At 52.2% G+C, this 1458-nt stretch overlaps 1 pseudogene; it reads right to left on the reverse strand.

Moving 5' to 3' along the window:
• The window catches only part of LOC122801937, a 151-nt pseudogene extending 103 nt beyond the window's left edge, over positions 1–48 (reverse strand).
• Between the last annotated feature and the right edge of the window lie 1410 nt (positions 49–1458).

The following is a 1458-nucleotide window of genomic DNA, read 5'->3' on the forward strand; positions in this document are numbered from 1 at the left end:
GCTGCATTCTTCATCAACGCATGAGCCAAGTGTCCACCACTCAGAGTCATACTGCACTCATCTTGGTCGCTGGGGACACCACTGCCCGCATGGCATCACACAAGTGGCAAGCATGCCAGGTTTCATGGGCATCTTTGCAGGCACCTAGACCAGAGTTACTGGCCAGTGGCACAGGATGGCAGGGGCATGGCTGAAATGCCGACCTTCTTGGACTTCGAGCTGACTCCCCATGGGGAGCAGGATGTCACACAGGTACTAGTGACTGCCATTAAGGGGAGAGGACACAGGTGTGCGATCCCCAGCGGTTGGCCCCATGCAGATGGAGGGGACCGCTGGCATCCACCTGCAAGACGGCACCCTATCCCTCCCCCTCCCACGTGGGGAGCCAGTTACCTCCAAGGTGTGATGCGAATCACACAACTGGGCCGGGCACCCCCTCTGCAGCTGTCCCCCACAGGGGTGGTGGAAGAGCTCTCATGCCTCCTGCTGTGCAGATGGGACCCCCTCCTTCCCGGTGCTAGGAGGTGAATGGGGACGGATACCGTCCCCTTCTTGCACCTTTTCACCATCTCCCTCCCCTAGGAGTCATGGGCTCAGTACCACCAGCCTCTGCCTGAGCGCAGAAAGAGAGGAGTAAGAGAGAGAGAGAGGGTCAGGGTGGTGGAGCAAGGAGAAGCAGTAGCTGAGGACAGCGCCATCCTGGGACCCTCAGCATTAATGATCCTTCACCTACGGCAAACTAGTTAACAACTTTTACTTCCTCTAAATAGTCATTTGATCATCTTCTTGGCACACTGCCGGGGTTGTGACTGACTCCAGTGAGACCGATCCATGGACCTCACTAAACCATTCAATCTGTAGAAGTGACAGGTGGTGTGTACAAAGGGCAGGGACTTAATCAATGAGAGCTTATAACTCACACTTTCTGGGAATTCCTCATTCATGGGGAATAATTACAATCTCTGGTCCTTATCATGAATGGGGTTCAGCGGATTACCTGGATCTGTTGGCCAAGGGTAGACACACACTGATCCATTCAGTGTAGCATACATGCAGCCCAGGACATCTAAGGGCATTATAGACCTGTTATTGCTCTATCTCATTTGTCTCTCTAAGAAGTTGGAGACAACCTCACGGGGCCGCATGACTAGTTAGCATGGCGGAGTCTCATTCATTATGAGAATTAACCAGACAAATCACTCCACCAACTAAGAATGGCCATGCACCACCACCACCCACAGAATCAAGAAAGAGCTATCAATCTGTCAGTCCTTTCCATGTCAAATTAAGCTGCAAGCTCCACTCCTAGTGATGCCTTTCCATCAGTTCCTTTAAGTTTCAGCTTTGCAACCATACTCCCCCCGGAATCAAAAGACTTTGGTTTCTCGGAAACTCCCCGGTGGGTCATGGGAATAATGCTGCCGGATTGCTAGTCGGCATTGTTTATGGTCAGAACTA

Source organism: Protopterus annectens, chromosome 1.part0 (assembly GCF_019279795.1).
Source record: "Protopterus annectens isolate FY-2018-M chromosome 1.part0, PAN1.0, whole genome shotgun sequence".
NCBI lineage: Eukaryota > Metazoa > Chordata > Ceratodontiformes > Protopteridae > Protopterus > Protopterus annectens.